The following is a 19,519-nucleotide window of genomic DNA, read 5'->3' as shown; positions in this document are numbered from 1 at the left end:
GCAAACGAACACTACCTGTCACAATTACTTTAAATGTCAGGTTTTGGAAACCTGAAGAGCCAGAGGTAGGCTGGCACTCCTTTTTTCTCATTGGATCAGTGATACATTCTGTTGGCATTGCAAAGCTTGCGTGTAGTCCATGCATCAGGCAGCAAAGAGCCCAGCAAAGCATGGTGCTGCTGGCCAGCATGGCACCACGAGCACAAAGAGCAGGTGTATCGTTCCTCATCTTGGGCAGGAGGGTGCTAACACAGCACTGAGCCCAGTCTCATGGGGTCCCCCCAAGCACCTTTTGGCTCCATGCTCAAGGAATGGTGTGCAAGAGCCAAGCCAGGGAAGCTCAGAGGAGGAGCTGTGGCCAGAACTGTGAAAATCACAGCTAGGCCTGAGCAAAGCACTTAACTGACCAAATTTGGATCATCACCAATTGCTTCCCTTTAATGAGACCCTGTGGAAAGCAAGACTGCGCGCTATGAATGTCCGAAAGGGGGAGCAGAATGCCTATCTCGGTGATTAACCAACTAGAATAATCAGTTGTGTACGAGGCACTTTGGGAGATAGCTGTTATTCACTCATAGAAAGAGCGAGGTGTCATTTCGTTTTTTTAGGGTTGTAAGTTTCTAACTAATTTTTGTCTCTCCTTGCCAGTGTAACGGTTTGAATGTTAATTTAATTTTGCAGAATATCATTTATGTAAATGTAATTAGAAGGGAAACGTGATCGGGAGATGCACAGCACCAAAGAAAATTTATTACTCCAAGGGGTATTGCTCTAATCATTCAACTGCAATATTGAGTTTCCCCAGATTTAATCTAAAAGCAATAAATTACAAAAGGCTAATGTCCTGCCCAACAAAAAGCTGTCATGAACCCAAGTTTCTGTGGGGAAAAAATTCAACTTCATTTCAGCAACAGGCTCTCCTCGTTTACACATTCCTTTTATGATTCCAGGCAAGTCAAAGTAAAATGAATACAAATGTGGGAGTTCGAACACTTTCCCTGAATATGTATGTGTGTCTGTTGGTGATTGTAATAGTCAGTAAGCCAAAACATTGGGACTTCTCTATCTCTGGCAGAATTAGGAATGCAGCCCCACAACTGCAAATTCTTCTCCCCACCTTAGCATGACCCTGTGATTTAAGGGAAGGCAAACTGGATTCTGATTAATTCCAGTGTCCATATGAAAATCTGTTGCTAATGTACTGCAGTTTTTGTTCTCTTGCTGATGAAATGGATGAGTAGAAACTCTCTCTTCTTCTGCCTGAGTGCTTGAGCCTGTAACTTGTGCACTACATGGAAAGCCTGGTCTGTGCTGGGTAGTTGCCCTGTTGATGATGCTGACCCACCTTTACTAAAGGAGTGCTTTTGGAAAGTGGAATGAAAAGCAAATGGGCAGATATGGTGTGATTACTTCTTCTTGAAGCCCACATCTGAGTGTCCTCAGCAGTTCTGCTGTTCAAGGAGCATCTCTCCTCTTGAAAAAACTTGCCATGAAAATTCATCAGCAAATAAACAACAGCTAGGCAAAATAGGAACCGTGAAATGCCTGCCTAATGTGTATGCTAAAACACTGTTAAGTGTTGGGGTTTTGCGGTGCAATTTAGAATGAAGGCTGATGCCAACATTACACTTCTCTAAGAAGGGGAGTAATTAGTACAGGAAATAGGTTTCTTATGTTTTATTTAGCCAAATTCATCTCTGGTTTAACTCTACTGTAGCCTGGATTACATTTGTGCTTACTTCCCAGTGTTCCTCTGCGTAGTTCTTTCTTACACGACCCTTAATTCACTGTGTTTGTCTTTTATTTTAGGTGAGGACCATAGTTCCTCTGTCAGTTTAGCATCAATTATGCTGTAAGCCCGGGTTTCTTGGCTTACAAGAGGAAACCCATCAGATTTGCAACAAGTTTTTACAAAGTGCAAATTGGCAGGTTTACAGATTCCCACAGCTGTGCACAGGACAAGGGGAGGAGTGCAGGGCTGCAGAGAACAAGGCATGGAGAAATGAGATTGTGGAAGGAATGGGGAATAACGCAAGGAGCAGAGGAGATGTTAGTGTAAAGGAGCAGGGGCTTCCTCATGGCAGCTCTTGGTGCTGGGGTGCCACTAATGTGAAGCTTCTTTAGCTGTAGTTCTCCACCCGTAGTTGTGTAGGGAGGCACAGATGTATGCAGAAGTATGTAGGACAAACTGCTGTGGGTACACTTAATTAACAGTGAGCATGTACAGCTCCATTCTCCTCACCCTCAAGCAAATAGGTAAGCACAGCTCAGACTGTGACAACCTGAAAGTTTCTTGGCTTTTTGCAGGGCGCATCAGCAGAGAATGCCAAAAAATTATTATTATTATTACTATTATTTGCATAATGCATGAAGGGGAATCTTGTATCATGGAAAACACATCCTGCTCCAGGTGGAGACTACTGTTCTAAAATTCCTTCAGATGAATACAGGACACATAGAGATTTTATTAGTCAAAAAGTCTTCCAAGGTCGTCATCATTTATTGGAATTCCTGTGTTATTCATTCCAGTGAGATTTATAATTATAACTGGTAATTACAGAGAATGCACTAAACAATTCCATAGGAATTCCACTGTGATCTGACATTAATTAACAACCAATTATAAATTATAATATAACTTCTAAAAAAACCCACCAGTGTCTGGATTCCTTCTTTCAGCTACGATTAAATGTTAGAAGGAAAGCTGGGGCTGTGTTACAGATTGATCAGCATTGCTGTGCATTATGGCTGTGTTTCCATAGAGCAGCCACTATGTGGATAGGCAGCTTCAGCCTACAGAGGATGTGAAAGAATTTTTGTCCTCATCTTTGTCGTAAGAGGCATCTGTCTCACAGGATTTCAATATTCTCTCATGTCGACAAGTGTGCACACTTAAAGCTTAGATTTTATCTGACTTGTTGTGTAAATTAGACTGATGTGAAGCATTGCTTGTACGCCTGATGCAAGCTCTCTCTGGCTTGAAAGTGTATTTTCAAAAATTGTAGCAAAAAAAAAAAAGAGAATATTTACTGATTCCAGTGAGAATAGAGAAGACATGATAGCAAGTATTAACACGGTTCTGGCACTGTTTGATCACCCGCATTAAAGATCTGCTATCTCATGGAATTTCTATATCCCCCAGATCTGCCAAGTGGAATGCTATCTAGAGAGATGTGGGTAATAAAATACCTGCTACATGTGGATAATCAATACTAAGTCTCTCTCTTTCCTTTTTTCTTCCTTTCTTTCTTTTTCCTTTTGTTTCGTTTTGTTCTGTTTGGACAGCTCAACTCTGTAATCATCACTAAGATTTTTGGGAAGGTGGGAAAAGTGGGATAATACCAAAATGCACTACGTGCAAAACCACATTGAGTACAAGAGACATAAAAGAAGACAACAGATTCTTTTTGCGTGGATGAAATCATGAGGTAAGTTTGCAAAGCCTTGCCCTGCAGATTAATTTCCAGCATCTCCATTAAGCCTAATGAAAATCACATGTGTGTTTCTGAGTGTTTCTTAGCGTGTTTCTCCCTTGCCTCTTTGCAGTTTCTCCCTGGGATCTTCCACAGCTCCTTTGATCAGTCTTCCCAGACCTCTCCCTGAAATGTGCCAACAGATCTGGTCCACGTTAGCAAGAATAAGTAACAGAGTGGAGTGTGGTCCTTTTAGCTGCCTCCACACCCAGGTTTCAGTATAGAACATCACAGGTGTGAGTGCAAAGTAATTCAAGAGAATTATAGTGTGACCTGTTTTGTTGCCTATACTAGAGCAACTTGCTGCTCTAAACCAAGAATGTGTGCTATTGCAAGTTACCCTTCTCATGGACTTTATAAACGTGGTAGCGTGGCCGATCCAAACTCCAGGACTCATCACTTTATTGCTAGGGCCAAATGTGGTTTGATTCATTGTGTTTTGCTTTCAGAAAAAATACTCTGCCCTTAGTGCTGTCTGAGATTGCACTCGTTCTTTGAGATAGAAGGTCTGTTTTGGACTTGCTGCTGATTGCTCATGCAAATCTACTGTCTTTGCAGTCTTCACTGTTTCTCTGAATCTGCTGACAGTCTTGACCAAGAGATAGTTCTGCATGATGTTTTTTTTGTTAATGTGAGCATATCCTCATATAAAATAGATGCAATTGCAGCTGGGAACTGCCTGTAAAAATCTCATCCTGTAATGTTGCATCTAATTTGTTATCGGGGCATCTCTGAACAGCTTTGACAGTTAGCTGGAGATGTGTCACTGGCAGCAAGTAAAAAAAAATAAATAATGTGGCTCTGACATAAGGAAATATTATAAACTTACTAGATAAGATCAGCTTCAGCAGTGAATCAATCTAGCCCTATTGGACCCGGAGAGTATACAAGAACTAAACTTGTTGCTTTTCCTTGTAAGTACCCCTAAACGGGATTAAGTTTTTAAGATTTGGCTACACACATTTCAGATGCTAATATGCTTTTTTGGTTCTGTGCCTGAATAAGATTTAGTGGAATTTGGAGAGCAGCTGGACACTAAAGCTTTAGGAGATGGAGCGTCAAAGCAGGGCTTGTAGTAACCAACATCCTGTCAGCATATCCAAATGTTCTATATTTAACTTACTGTTAAAATTATGTTTTGTTATTTTTGTCTACCTTCAGCAAAAAAGTTTGGTTTCTGTAAGATTAGAGAACAAGGCAAATTCAGTTAAGGCTATAAAATTTATCTCATTGCTTTCTTTTTCGCTTGCTGTTGATCTTAGGGCAGCTGTAAGGGCAAATGGAAAAGATAGGTATTATATTTCAAAGGCAAAGTTATGAAAGTCTAAACTGCATCCAAAGTATATTTTACTACTAATAATGAGAACTGGATGAAGAGTGTTTAAAAAAATATGAACCTGCCTCAACTACATTGGTTCAGGAATAACGAATCTAATGCAGTTTTCCAGAGAATAATTGATATTATATAATAATAAGTGGCAGTTTATGTCATGAAAGCGACACTTGACACTTTGCTGCTAACCAGTTTAACATCATCAATTAAAACATCACTTGTGTAATGACATTTTAGTAACCGGTTTAATATCATAAATTATGACATCACCTTCTTTTATGGCATCGGGGTTGAATGAAAGGCTTTCTTTAGAAAAAGGGAAAAAAGGAGGAAATCTTAACATTGTCTCTCATTTTGTGCTCACAAAAGGGGTGTATGTCCTAGCCCTCTGGTCACTGATTAGAGAGATCTGAGATCTGAAAAGCTGCAAACTGGTGTGAAATAAACATTTTTAAAGGATGTGTCTTGGGTTAGCATAGGCAACCTCCTAGTAGACAATAATTTCCTTTGCATAATGCTGATGGAAATCATCCAGGAAGTATGAGTGTACTTGTGGAACCCGATGAACTCAATTACAGTGCAGTAATATTTACTGAGATTTGGTGTGAAAGTTCAAGTTTGCATCATTACAAGTGGGTGTTCTTTTTCTTCATGGTCAGTGTCTTTAAAATAATCCTTTGTATTTCATTCCTCACTGAATGGTCAAATTTTGGTGCTAGATTCTGATATTTTACATCTCATAGACTTGTTGGCACTGGATTTTGTTATGTCTGCTGATGATTTGAGCCTTGGGTTGGCAAATGGCTTCATCTATTTATACTGAGTTAGCCTCGTAGAAACAACTACAAGCCAGATGTGAACTGAATTTGAAGTATTCTCAATTAAAGAAAGGTATCTATGAATGAGTATCTCTGTAAGATTAACTACAGGGACCCAAATATTCTGAATATATTGTGTGTTTTCAGAGCTGGCTTTCTAAAGGCACATAGCATCAAATTCCTTCTCTTCCTACCAAGGTCATTATAAACACCAGTGACCACAGGCACAAGCAAAGCAAGTTGCAATCAAGAATTTTCAAAATATTTCTGTATTTTTTTTCTTCTGAAACAGTCACTGTCATGTTAAGCTGTGCTGAACTCTACTGGCACTATACCATGGGATGATGTCCGGTGCACATTCTAAGCAGAAAATTAACTTTGTACATGCAGAAAGTCCCTGTGAATTCATGTGATTGTCCCATGGCTTGCATTCATATCGGGTCCTTAATTTGTGAAGTAGGAAATAGGGAGATAATCCTAGATATGGAGTCAAATTTAGTATTTAGAACAACTGAGCAACTGTTGCCTATTTACCAGGAGATAAGCGTTTCCCTGAGTAATATGCAGACTAATTTCCCTTACTAATTCCCAGTCTGTAAATCAAGGTTATGACAAATGAGTGCCACATGCCATCTGAGCATGTTCTGTCCTCTGCCAAGTGCCCAGTGTTCAAGAGATGTCCTAAATCTGGTCAGTCGATATGTACGATAATACTTCTGTAGGCAAAATTTTAAGCAAATCCCTGTAAATTGTCAGTGCATATCTTAGTGGTCTCTTGAGAATGCTGTGATTTACCTACTCTCTTTTCTCAACATTTTTTCAAAAGATTTTTTTCCTACATGAATATTTATGTCGATGCCTCATTTGCTGACTGAATTTCCACTCTGCTGGAATTATGCTTCCCCATAGTGCACCCAGGAAAGGTGAGCTGTTAGAGGTGAGGAAAAGAGATTCCATGACCTTTAGGAAATAGCAAGTGGCACTAGATAAAATGTATTTTCTGATGGGTTACTTGTGAATTGGTTGGACATAATTACCAAAAAATTATTATCTCTCTGAAACAATTAACTTTTGGTAGATCGGACTCCAAATCTCCAGAAGCTCTGAACTTTTACAAATGGGTTTTGCCCACTGCCACTCTTAGGCAATGAGTAATTCTTACAATAGACATGGATGATAGATACCACATATTTCTAGTTACGAATATGGACTTATTTACTGCTGGCACTTTTTTCAAAGTGACTTGTAAATGTGAAGGTGCTAGATTCAATGCTTAAGAATGTGTTTCCTTGGTGATAAAGCTTTCACTAAGCATGTTATCTATATATTCTATCTTATATGCAGACAAGAGATGATTCACACTGTATGTTATAGATCTTGTGCCTTAAAATTGAGTCCTCCATTGACTTATGGCTGAGAAACATAGAAATCAAATCCACAGATGGTTCTTCTTAAAAGTGAAGTTTTGGCAAAAGCAATGAAAGCTATAATGCATTACAAAAATGTGCATTTTTTAAAGTTGTTTCACTTCCTATTTTTTCTCTGCAAAACTCCCTGAAGTTAGGAGGGCTCTCGTGTTTCATCTTGCAGTTTCAGCAGAACACAGCCTTTATTTAGCATGCCCTGCTACTGTCTACTAAATGCAAAGAGGATGTTAGCTCAGAGGGGTACACAGATTAAATAAATAAATGCTCAGACTGAAAACTCTCTGGCACAACATAGCAATTTTTCTAATGATGAAGTAGTTGTGGTCAGAAGCCTTTTCAGTCGAGAAATAGAAATGGTTTTGGGAAAGTTTAGGTGGGATAGAATGACTCATTAAAACCCTCCTTGTCCTAACAAAGAATTTCACTGTCATCGGAGTGAGAAGTTGGCATTGTTGAAGTCAAGTTTTAACATTCTTTCCAACTAACCTTTATTGGTAAGTAAAATAAGGCAGAGTTGGCCCATTGTATGCTTGTGGATATCTGTCTTGTGTTTATGCTTTCTTCTGGCCTTCTGTAGAAGGATGCTCTTGCTTTCCATCAGTTCTAGCATTTAGGGGCTTGTGGTGGTTATAACACAGAACAGGTAGATATACAAGATGCAAAGTGAAAGCAGGCTTGCTACCAGTGAGACCATACTGATGACAAAAAGTTGTCATCCTAGCACACATTACACATGAGGGTTCAAGAACTATAAATGGCAAGAGGTTATGTGCATTAATTGCATCATGAAGTAGAGGGGCCCCAACGGAGGTCTGGTCTCAGCTGTGCTATGTCTGGGACAAACAATTAATGAGAGATCTTACAATCTCATTAGGCAGGACAGAAGCAGAGTATTAATCTCCTGTTTTCTGTGTTTGAGACTAGAGTTCAAATACACCTACCGTTTGCACAAACAATTCATGGAGCAGAGAGGAATGGATTTGCCTTTTTCCCCAGTCCCACTCCGTTTCAGGGACTGGCTTTTCTTCCCCTTCTGTTTCCACCAGCATGAGCTCTGCAACACTCCTCATTGTGCAGAATTCATCAAAGACTTGTTTAGATTTGCTTTTCATCTCTAAATGTAAATTCTGTTCCTACAGTTTACAACTTTGAAAGCTGCAGTGTCATGTGACAAAATGTGGACTGTTCTATTCCCAATGATCTTCTCAAATTTTGAGCATTCCATTACTCCCTGCTATCCTTGCACATGCAAAACTGTCCCAAAGCATGTTAAACTCTGAATACTTTTTTTTTTAATGTTTTTTTTTTTTTTTGAGGGTCTTCAAAATATGTCAAGTTGTACAGTGTTTCTGAAGCAGAGTAGAGAGGGACTTTCTGGCTGTGCGGGTTGCAGAACCTCTTGTTGGCCACTTAAGAGAAATGAGCTGGATGCTGACCTCTTTGCAAGCTGTAGCTGAAATCATAATAACTTGCTTGGATGAAAAATGAGACATTGGAGAAACTTAGAGATATAGCATAGGATTGCCAGGCCACAGACCAGTCCTGTGGAAACCAAAATGGGACTTATCAGGGATACAGGCTGTTAAAAATTGCTTTATACACTCTCTGCCTCATGAACACAGGTCTTGAAAGGCTCATCTGGAGAAACCTATTCATCGCTAGGCGAGCATTAATGGAAACGTAAGGAACCTGGACCAATGTGAGCCTCCAGGTGGACTGACGTCCTACAGATTGTTTGATTAGAGGCCAGAAGAGAGGAGGAAGGTACAGTCCTTCTACAACTCACATTACTGATTTTGGATTTGGTCCCACTCTTGATTTGGCTTTGTGATGGCTTTTGCTGGAGCACTTGCCTAGGTGCCTGGTTTGGCACTGTTTTGCCTTGTAGTGTTTTCTTCTAATGTGTCTTTGGAAACGTCAAGACATGGAAGAGGTCTTTTTTTGTCAATCTGTCAATAGTGCAGGGAGCAGAAAGATTTTTTTCCCCCCATCTCTTGGTTGGCTTTGAAATTCTCATCTATTAATGGTGTCATAAGATTCTTACTCCTATCACCCAGTCTTCTACTCTGCTTAAATATACTACCTCCAGACATAATGAACATGATAAAAAGAGTGTATTATTTTTCCTCTTAAACCAAAAAAAACCCACCCCAAACCAGAAATATGGTTAGCATATAGTAAATGTTGACTTTACTGCTTAGATTTTTTCCCTTTGTTTTTCCCTATTCCCCTTTGTTTTTCTCCACATCTCCAGGATACATAAACTTGCTGTCACTTTCAGAGCTTTTCCTAGCTCTGCAGCTGCCAGTCAACAAACGCACAGTAAAATCCCTATGACTGCCCATTCCTTATACTCAGATAAGTATTAGGCCATGATCCTCAAATGTGATTTGCTGGCCTAGACTTTACCCATTACATAAACAGATTTGCAATTTTACAGGAAAGAATACAAACCAAACCAGCTGCCCTCTAGCCTGAGAAATCCCCATTGAACATCTCCATTGGAAAATTCCTACATCAGGACAATTAAATACAAGGAGATTTGAAAGAGGCTGGTTTTACCTAGGCTTTGGGTGGACAATGCATTTCCTAGCGAGCAGTATCCTTAGTGAAAACTGACTGAAAATGCTGTGAGATGAAAACCAGTATTTTCTTTATCCCATCCTTACGTATATGCGAGGTATATTTCTGAATGATACTACTAATAAGAGAGAAAAAGACTTTATAGCTTTCTGTGAGCTGTTAAGATGGAACACTTAAGTGAGAGCAAGGAAATGAGTTTGAAGGGGGAAGATTCTGTCTTATTTTGCTGACCTTGCTGAGGGAGGGCAGGAACTAGAGTATACATTACTGTCTGTACTTGCTTTCAGTTTTGCTGGTATTGCCATATTTATCGTTGGTTAAAAACTGACATGTTTATGAGGTAAATAATTATTTTCTTTAGGAATATTTTCTCTCCTCCAAGTTAAAACATTTTAGATGAACGAAACAATGAAAGAAGTGAAGTCATGGGGTGATTTTTGTTAATTTTTGGGTTTTGTTTTTTTTTCTTTTTCCCAGCAGTAGACTTTGACAGCCACTGTTGGCAATTCTAGTTTACGACAGTAGAGTTATTTAGTAAATGCCTTTAATTTCTTTCCCACTGAGTCAGTCATCTTCCAACCAAAATCCTCCTTACAAATATGCTGTGATAGTTCATCTATCATAGCTAGTATGTCTCTTCCTTTGTGCCCAATTATGAGGTAGGGATTATGAACTAGTTATGTTCAAGACTATGATATATTTTTAAGCTTCTTTGTTGTCATTCTCCATTTTTCAGACCCACTGCAAGTATCTTCTGAAAGCACTGGAAATTGCACCATGCTGCAGAGGACGGGGATAGGTATAGATGCACAGGTGTTGCAAAAACATAACCATATCTCTAACATGTGGTTTTGTAAGGAGCATCATGAACATCAGCCTTGATTTTAAGATATGTTGTTGCTATGGCACTGATGGTGTGATGAACAAGAGAACATTTTGTCATTTTTTTATAAATACCCACAAGGCTAGCATGGCTTCTCATTGGTTGACATATCAACCCTAAACTAAATACAACAAAGATAACCTAATAGGTGCATCACTTAAAATAGGTTGAGCTTAAGTGTCATGGTTAATAAAGCTTTGCATGAATTCTATCTAATTCAAGCAATTTAAGCGAAAAGCGTAACAAGTAGCTAAGCTGGGATAAAAATGTTTTTGTTTCACTACTTTCTTCCTCATAACATCCTTCACAGACACTGTAATAGTATTTTAGTCTTTAGAAGAATATCTAACAACACGATTGTCTCAACACCAGGCATAATCCCAGTGGAAATTAAAATTGCACGCATTTTCTCATCGCTCTTTATTTAACAATTGGGAGACTTTTAATATTTGAAACTCAGCAAGAAAATTGTCTTGAAACACAGAGATTCCTTTGGGGTAATTTCACTTTTGTTTTCTAGGAACTTTAGCTGAGCAATTTTTTAAACTGTAATACAGATCCATGAATTGTATGATGGTTAACAGGACTTTCTGCATGTGCTTCTCAGCTAACATGTAAGGAGAAATAATGAAGAACGTTCTAATAACATCATTTGAGTTAGCTAGCTTTACTAATAAAGATGTCCTGTTTCACTTCCTTTCACAGTTTCTTTTAAACACCTTTTTGGTGACTGTGTGAGTAAATGTAAGAAGTCACTATCTGCCTGAAAGGCAATACAGTTGAGGCACTTCTTGAATATTCACAATAATATCAGGCAAAAGATGGTGAAAGAATAAACAGAACTCTGCTATGTGTATTTGATGGGTGGAACAAGTGAAGGCAGGAAAAATACTTTAGATTCTAACATCAACTGAGATTACAACATCCCATCCAGAGCTATGTTTGATGGAAAGAACAAAAGTTGTTTCTAAGAACAGAAGACGTCAGAGAAAAATATACAGACTTCTGCTTTGTTTACATGGAGAATCTTTGAAAAGCTTTTGTGCTGTTATTTCTCCAGCTCACTGTAGCCTGAGACAGCAGAGTATGTCGGGCAGGAGACAAAATAACATTTTTTGTATTGCTGACAAGAAGTAGGACACTGTCTTTGCTGTAATGTCAGTAAGGAGTGTTTTTTATATAACTGCTAAGTGTACACTTGGCCACAGCACCAGTCAGTTAACAAATGTGTTACTTGGTTCTGTTGAGGACACTGATTTTTCTTTTTCTTTCCTTTTTTTTTTTTTTTTCTTTTCCTTTTTTTCTTTGTTTCTTGTAAGAAGGCATTTGGCATGTCCAAAAAATTTAGCCTTGGTGGGACTTGATAATGCAGTTTGCTTGGCTCAGAGCAGTAGTATCCAGAAACTGATGGCTGGTTGTTATGCTGCAAAAATAACATTAAAATAGGCTCTTGCAAGTGGTCGTAGAAAACTGTCAGTGCATTTGGTAGGGTTGATTATATCAGCTAATTTCCATTCGAACCATTTTGGTTTTGCCTATAATCAACCCTCAGGAGATTGGCATGTTAGCATGGCACCATGGCTGTTTCATAGCAGCTTCCTATATTCATCATAGTTTAGATCTGTCCTGTAGATTGAAGACTCAGAGGTCAATAAGCTCCTTTCAGAAAACTCCATTCACATTCAGAGAATGTGGTTATCATACTCCCTTGCTTTGGGCTTTGTTGCTTGTTTTCATGTTTCTAACAGAGTAACATCAACACTCCTTTCATACTGCATACACTCTTGATGTTTCCATCTTCAGCATTTCTGAGACCTGCCAGTCCCCACCAGGAATTTGGGGCTCTTTCCTCCAATGCTTCTACCAAAGTCAAAACAGCAATATCCAAGGTCACTCTTTGTGCACGACTTTATACTGGGACTGAGATTAGTGCGACAAGTTCAAACCCAATCTGCTTATCAGCAAGGTTGGTTCTACACTGAAATTTATGCTCAGATACATTTACTTTTGATTTTCATTCTTATTTTAACACTTTGCAGTGAATCTGAATGACAAAATCTTTTTCTCCCACTAAATCTCTTGGGGTTTTTTTTGTTCATTTTTTAAGCTGATTGTCCAACAAAGGAATGCCTCAGGCCTCCAAGTGCTTTCTGAAAAGAGGTATTGGATCTGTCTCTCCGGAATGGCATCATTGAGACAAAGCAGAGAGAGAAGGTACTTCATGTGCTGTTCTTCCCATTAATGCTGTGAAATGCGCAGAGATGCAGATGAGTATTTGCCATGCCAGAACATTTATCTTCACGTTCCATTTCAGTGGTACAGTGTGTACTTGTGGGTAAGTCTCTAAGAAGTGAGGTTACTGAAGACATCTATTCTCCGTTCTGCCCGCTGCACGCAGCATAAGACCTCAAGAAACTTCATGGCCTAAATGACGTTGGATACTTGTGGAATGTGGGCAGCCAACAGCAATGTGTTTTTAAAGGAAGTCCACAGTATTTTGCAAAACTCACCGAAACATCAGGTTGCTATCAGAATTCCTAAAAAGCCAGAAGACCAGAAGCCTGTTGGGTTTTTGGTTGTTGTTTTTGTTTGGTTGGTTTGTTTTTTGTTGATTTTTGTTGTTTTTTTTTTTTTCATTCCTCCTTGTAGTTTTCAGGAAAAATCCAGGAAAGATTTTACAGCTATCAAGATTAACGTGAGACTTTTTCTGGTCCAAAATCCAGAACACAGATCTGAAATGCAAATGTCATGGTTCTCTCTTCTAGAGATTTAGTCCCAGAAGCCCTCACCTGCCATTCCTAAAAAGAGCATGTCCTGGGAACGTTGTAGGTTATTTCTGTTAAAAGCCCATTTCCAATATGAAACCTTTTGATGTCTTGAAGGGTTTTTGTAGCTTCTTGTAATGCTAATTGCGTATGTGCTGGAGAATAAAACTTATGCCAAGAGAACCTGATAAGAAAGGGCTTAATGGGAAAAAATGTAGGAGATAGAAATCTGTTGTCTTACTTCAGAGTTCTCCAGGTATCTCAGGGAAATGCTCCCAACAGAATACTGAGCATTCAGTATCCTGACAGTGGGGGAAAGACTGTGTTTCTGAAAAGAGAAGGCTTACAGGTAGGCTGAGGGCAGGCTCTCACTGCCATTGAGCTCTTTATGCCAAGAGCAGGAGCATTGAAGTTGTTGTCAGATTTACCTGCACGCAAGTCAGGTGCATCATGGTGGTTTGAACCAGTTATTGTCAAAGGTTCCTGTCAAGCCTTGTGCTATTCAGCCCACGGCTCATCTGTTCAAGATAAGCCTTTGGAGAAAGTTTTTGCTTCAGTTTTTCCAGGCAATGGTCTCTTAGCCAGTGGCTGATTTTGCATAATAAACCTTGGCAACTGAGTTGAATTGGTTGAGGCTAGGGTTGTCTTTGTGCACAGCCTTGCACAGCAGATACTAACCTATGATCTGGTTACTGTGTGCACTGTGGTGTTGTGGAAGAGCAGATACCCATGTTAGAATTTAACTTCATTTCCCACTGAAAAGCCCTGTCATCGCCTTGTCCAGGCACTGGGAAGATTTTGGTTTGTCTCACTCATTGGGTGGCTCTTTGGAGTGCACACAACTCTTGCCGGCTTATTCACTAAAGCTAACAGTCACTTCTCTTTGTGGATCTCCCTAGTTACCCTTTTAAATGTTGCACCTCACATCATCACAGCCTGTCAACTCTATTGAAATCTTTGTGATTATTTCCTAAAGTCTGTTTCTCCAGTATTTACCATGGCTGATATGAGTGTATTACAGGATTTCCCTTTTTTATTTCAGATAGAATATCAGTTCTTTAGGAACAAACAGGTAATTGATTAGATTACTGATATTATTGAATTACTGATAAAAGGTGTTGGTCTGGAGAAGGCAATTTATTTCTTTGGTATTTTAACAAGGGCAATCAACCCTAATTCCAAATTCTCTTTGTGAGGTTTTGCCTTCTGGGTAAGAAACATCCTTTTCCTTCCCCTCCCCCCTTTTCCCAGGCAATCTTCTGCTGTGCTTGGAAGATGGAATGTATAGGTGATATCCCTTTTAGAAAATACATCCATAATATATCACGTGTATTGTCATTATGATGTATTAATGTAATGCATCATCAGAGAGCTGTCAGAGTGAAGATTTATTACTCTAAAATAAGTTATGGTAAGACACTGGGGAATGAGTTGACAGAATTTTTGTTTATTTTTCTAAATTAAGAACTTTCAGAGTAAGTTTAAAGATCTCTTACCTTCATGAAGTAAGTAGGGGTGGGAGGGTCACAGAAAGGAGGACTTGAATCAAAAGCACCAAAAGGACTCTGGAGGCCTCATAAGAATAAGAATTTAATATTTTCTTCCCCCAGATATTTTCCAAGAAGTATAGTGTGCAGAGTTTAAATGTACAGCTTAGATGAGAGCTACACGAGGTAGTCAAATTAATTTTAATCAACCCAAAGCGGACTTCATTCAATTCCCATTTAAGGAAAACAGAGTCTCAAAAGCATAAATCCTTGGGCTAAAAAAGGTCCATTGGACTAGAATTGATCCAAAAATACTACATAAGTCTATGCACTTTGGCCAGGTGTGTCCAGTGGAGTTACAAACCTGCTTCAAATCCAGTGAAGTCAGTGAGAGTTTTTCATTAGATTTGCACAGACTTTGGATCATGCTCCTTTGCTGCATCATGTGGTGAAGCCATGAAACTTGGCACATTTATAGCATTGTAACATAAAGCCATCTGTGTACAAGCACAAACTTTTCCTTATTGCCAAAGTGCTTAATGTAATTACAATCAGGCTTGCTTCTTCTCTGCTCACTTCATCCATATGCTGAGATGTATGCAAACTTGAACTGGTAAAGAATCCCACAGCATCTGAGTGTGCGTGCTGCTTACAGCAGTATACATTGCTAACCTTGTAAATCTTATGCCCTTCTCCATTTCAAGGAACACACACACAGTTACAGACTGTCTTATGAGGAAACAGTCTGGCAGCAGAAGTATGCCAAACAGTTCAGACTGGGTTCCTTTCTTGCTAACTACACGAGACACCTGAATTTGGAGCCCAGTTGCCCTTGCTCTTTATGGGTAGTTTGAAGTGTCCCAGGGAGGGATGCCCACAACAGGAATTGCTGTCAGGAAATATCTTTCACACACTGCTGGCTAGAGAGTGAGCATAGAGCTATTGTACCTTGTCCTCCATCTATAGGAGATTATATTAAATCTCCAGGCTGTCCCAGTCCATAAGCAGCCGCAAACTAGTTGTTTTATCACACGGTTCACTCTGTGTTGACTTCAAATAATTCTAATTGCAGTAATGTCTTGTGGTTTTTACTACATCGCTTGCATTTTATGTATCGTGATATTTACATGCAATTTCTTCAATTCTAAGGATAGTCTTGGTCAGTGGAAGTTGAATTCCAAAGTTGTTCACAGGTTAATGAGTGCAGTGTGCTTGCTGCTGACCGACCCGACAGCCCATAGGCAGGTACTTCACATTATCAGTGGGGATGGTGTATTTGAAATGGATGTTAACAATAAAAAGAAACATATGCAGTGGATGCATTTGAAGGAGCAGGGAATAAGACTGCAGAAGAAAACTTGCAGAGAGCAAAAGATGGTCATGCAAAAAAAAGATCTACAATTTTCTCCAGCTGAAGAACAGCAGTGATAAGCTGTTTAATTTTGGCCAATCTTAGAAAGACACTTCCATTAATTACCTAAAATGTAGGTATGAAATGAGTGCCAAAGTTATTCAAATTGCCTCTACCTAAAGCATGTTGTAAACTGTGCTGCTATCAGTCTATGAAAAGCCTCTCCTCCTCCATAAAGTTCAGAACAGTTTAATACTGTATAGTTGCACAGATACATTGGCTCGTCATATTTTTTGTTTTAAGATATTATCTGAAATGGGTATATGAAGTTGTTTATTAAGCACCTGCACTTTGCAGATGACAAGTGACACACAGAACTTTACTGGTTATCCTGAAGGCTAAGTAGATACATGCTCATGGTTTAAAATGTACTACTGTCTGTGGGTATTATATAGCCATCTCAAACAGAGCAGAGATTTGCTTTTCTAAACCAGGATGTATGAGGGGCATGACTTTTTTTCTGTTGTTATTATAAAGTAGTCAAAAAGTTCTTAGTATGTATTTGTTGTGATTGACTGACATGTTTAGCAGAAGATGGTCCTGGTTTTCTGAAGATCAGGCAGGAGGGCTTGTAGAATCAGCACATGAAGCATGGGAGTTTAGGGGAGGCTTGGGTTAGGATCTATAGTCTGATGACAATAGTTTATTTCCCAATAGCATAGTGCTAAAAGGAAGGACTTCTGACCCATGCTGTAAGTGCTAACAGGCAAACAAGTCTTAGAGTTGAATATTTCTGTGGGAGGTTGTCACATGTACTACAAATTGGAAGTTTGAATGCTCGAGTTACACAGTTATGAGGGCTTTGCCCAAGCTCCTGTCCACTCTCTATTTCTCAGTAGGGTTTTGCTTAAATTTAGTATCTGTGGTGGTTCAGACAGTCTTAGGTCAGTGAGTCTGAAAGGAGATAAAATGTCTTGGAAAGACCATATGAAATCTATCATGACAAACCACTGATAACTCCACATCTTATTAGCTTCAATTAAGTATTTCCATGGGAAACCATGGAACTGTTTAAAGTCATGATGACACATACACACACTTTGTTCCATCCAAAGAAATAATCTGTTTTCCAGATTTCCAAATAACCGAGGTTTTTTTATTGTTTTTTTTTTCTTTCTTTTCCTCCTTTTAAAAGAAATAAATTATAAGAATTTATCTTGGGCTTGCTACAGATTTAAAAGGAGAAAAAAGGTTTCTTCTGTCCGACTTTTAAATTATATGCATGACTGGAGATAAATATGTTTTTTATTTATAACTGTGGAGAGGTGCCAAACAAAGCCTTTCATATGACGCACTGCTGCAGCAGCAGAGAAGTACTTAAAACAGTTCCAGTCAAGTTAGGCCCCAAGACTTTTCATGCAACTTCATGCAAAATGGTAAGAACTTTCATTTATTTTTCTTCCTTTCCTTTTGAACATCTTCAAAGGTTGCAAGTGCAACACACTTAGAGGATGCCAGGCTTCTTCCTGCCAAGCTGAAACAGGCTGAAAACCACATTGAAACATGGGAAATTGCAGCTACCCCAGATGGCAGATGAGGATTGTTTGCAGGCTCCCCTGGCCCTCCCCTCGAGGCCGGTTACAGTTGGATGAAGGTTATGGACAGGGGCTGGCAAAGCAAAGAGTCACTGTGCTGCTGTGAGACTGGGATGAATGGACTTTGACAATACTGCTGAATAGGAGTGCTTGTGGAGCCAGTACAAACAATCTGTAATTGTCAGAGCTGAAAAGTAAAAACATGATTATGAACTGCACACAGGATCAGCTTATGTCAGCTTTAAATGATTTAAAAGTCTAGTGTCTGGAGCCGCATCTCACTTGCCTGTAAAACTCCTTAAAGAGGACTTACATAACCGTACAAGCATGTCTCTCCCTTCTTGTGTGCATTGTGAAAACTAACCCTTTGTCTAGCACTCAGAAGGCAGTTTTTAAGACAGATAAATCAGGAAACAGGGGTTTTCTTGATTTAAATGGAGGAGATGCTTGCCTTGTCAGAGCAGCACTTTCAGAAAGCCCTGGTTATCCTTGCTCTGTGCAGGAAGGGCTCTCAGTAACCAGGTGTTGATGCAGCCCTGGTCTCCTGGCAGCTTCAGAACCTGGATGGATGTGACACGAGTTTCTAAATGCAGCAAACTTCCTTGAGAAGAGAAGGAGCACAAGAAAGCCTCTTCTGTTACCTAGAGCCAACCATCATTACGCCTGACCCTAGCTCATTACCCCTCCATGTCTGCAGCAGATGGTGACCTTAGGTGGCACTGCACAACACTGAGCGAGGAGATGCCTTCCTTGTGACTGTGGTTCCTGAATGCCAAACGCTGCATCTTCTTCCCCACTATGCGTCCAGCCTTCCTCTATGCCAACACACCCACAGAAATTAAAGTACTACTGTGTACTACTAAGCAACACTATTACACAGTGGGCTACATTTCCAATTTTGCCACAAATGCTTCCCATCACCCAGCAGAATGGAGTAGAATGGAAGCAACTAATTTACCATGTAATAAGATAGGGTCCTGTTGACACAAGTCAAGGGCAAAACTATTAAGTCATTAGGGCTAATGTTGTTACATTCTGATACAAAGGCAGCCCAGGCCTTTCAGATGTACATCTGACCTCTGAGGATTAAGTTTCTTCACAGCTTATTGTTGGTACAGAAAATGTCTTCCCCCCCCCTCCCCCCTCTTCTGCTTCAGACACATTGATCTTTGGCCCTGTGCTACGTACAGCTTGCAGATCTGCTTCTGAAGTCCTGATTTGCCCCAGTTTCATCAGAAATAATAATAGCAAAGGCGTCACATCCTTAATCAGCAATGCTGGGAATACATCACATTGCTTTTCTTAGCCCTTGGCCCAAGGGGTTGCAGGCAGAAGGGAGGAGATAGAGGTGGCTCTCAGGGTTCTTGCACAAAGTAAGAAAAGTGAAGACTGCTCAAATCAATCAGCCTAGACGTCATTTAAAGCTGTGTAATATGAACATGTCTTGCTATAGCCCTGTGTTATTTTGGTAAAACAACTTTTTCTAATCTAATAGCTCATTAGTCAGTTGACAATTTCAATCATCGTATCCTCCAGCACAGCAGCAAGACTGTACTTGTTCCACTGCTGTTGCACAGGCAAGGGAAATGCAAGTGGACTCCAGAACTTGCCTTATTGCCCTGATTAATATCTCTCAGGATTCATTTTATTAACATCAACTTTGTAGACTTGTTTAGATCTGAAACTTTTGGCTTAATGCTTTGCCTTTTATGAGTCACTCTTTGAAATAGAGATGTTCTCACTTGGACTACGGTAGATTGTGTCTCTGCTGCTCTGAAAGATAACTGTTCTTCAGGTGGATTTG

General features: G+C 39.6%; 1 long non-coding RNA gene across 1 annotated transcript; it reads left to right on the top strand.

The window, feature by feature from the left end:
- Positions 1 to 4,348: 4,348 nt before the first annotated feature.
- Positions 4,349 to 18,976, top strand: LOC128076351 (uncharacterized). The gene is made up of 2 exons (XR_008204359.1): positions 4,349 to 4,387; positions 17,607 to 18,976. It is a non-coding gene; the product is annotated as an uncharacterized LOC128076351 (long non-coding RNA).
- Positions 18,977 to 19,519: the final 543 nt, after the last annotated feature.

Source organism: Tympanuchus pallidicinctus, unplaced genomic scaffold, assembly GCF_026119805.1.
Source record: "Tympanuchus pallidicinctus isolate F22 unplaced genomic scaffold, pur_lepc_1.0 scaffold1, whole genome shotgun sequence".
NCBI classification, from domain to species: Eukaryota; Metazoa; Chordata; class Aves; order Galliformes; family Phasianidae; genus Tympanuchus; species Tympanuchus pallidicinctus.
Note: the sequence above shows the minus strand (reverse complement) of the source record. Positions and strands in the feature narration are given on the sequence as shown.